This window comes from Cynoglossus semilaevis, chromosome Z (assembly GCF_000523025.1).
Source record: "Cynoglossus semilaevis isolate Cse_v1.0 chromosome Z, Cse_v1.0, whole genome shotgun sequence".
NCBI lineage: Eukaryota > Metazoa > Chordata > Actinopteri > Pleuronectiformes > Cynoglossidae > Cynoglossus > Cynoglossus semilaevis.
The window spans coordinates 14040013-14040682 of NC_024328.1; the positions used below are offsets into that span (position 1 = coordinate 14040013).

The window sequence follows — 670 nt, forward strand, 5'->3', positions numbered from 1 at the left end:
CTTAGTTTTAGTATGCGGATATATGGAGACGTGTGACGCAGCCGGTAATACAGCCTTTGTCTCCACTGAATGGGCCGTTACTGGAGTAATAAGACCCCGGATTAACATAATTTCGCCGTAGAAGCGGTTGTTGTAACGGCGGCAAAGTGACTTCCCTCAGCAGCCATTTTGTGCTCTCAAGACTTGTGCCCCATTTTGGTCAAGCACATTTGGTTGCGTGAGTTGAGGGTTTGTTTTTTGGTGGGGTTAACGAATTCTCTATCAGGCCCCTCATTATAGTCGGTCTCAAAACTAAGTACGACGGGGGGGGGGGGGGGGGGGTTAACTTCCCCGTACTTCCTTTAGTACACAAAGAAAGTCTTAAATTGCGGACGTTGCATATGCGCAGGCGCAGTGAACAGATGTGTAAGTTGAATAGCCCCCCCCCCACCTTCCCCCCCAAAGGGATGCAGCTATTCCAGTGTAGCGCACTGCAGCAGCTCCATCGTGACATGACACCATGACGAGGCACAGGGCTGAACTTTATTTGACATGAGCAGCCAGTTGTCTGCGTCATGTGAAACACGGATTTCTTTGATTAAAGTATTATGTTGTGTATGTCTTTTGTTTGTTTCTTCAGGCTGCTCAGTGACTTGGTGAAGAGTGTGTTTGAAGGCACCAAGTGGCCTCA

General features: G+C 48.7%; 1 protein-coding gene across 1 annotated transcript in view; it reads left to right on the forward strand.

Moving 5' to 3' along the window:
• The window catches only part of ppiaa (peptidylprolyl isomerase Aa (cyclophilin A)), a 3155-nt gene that overhangs the window by 936 nt on the left and 1549 nt on the right, over positions 1-670 (forward strand). The window lies entirely within an intron of this gene.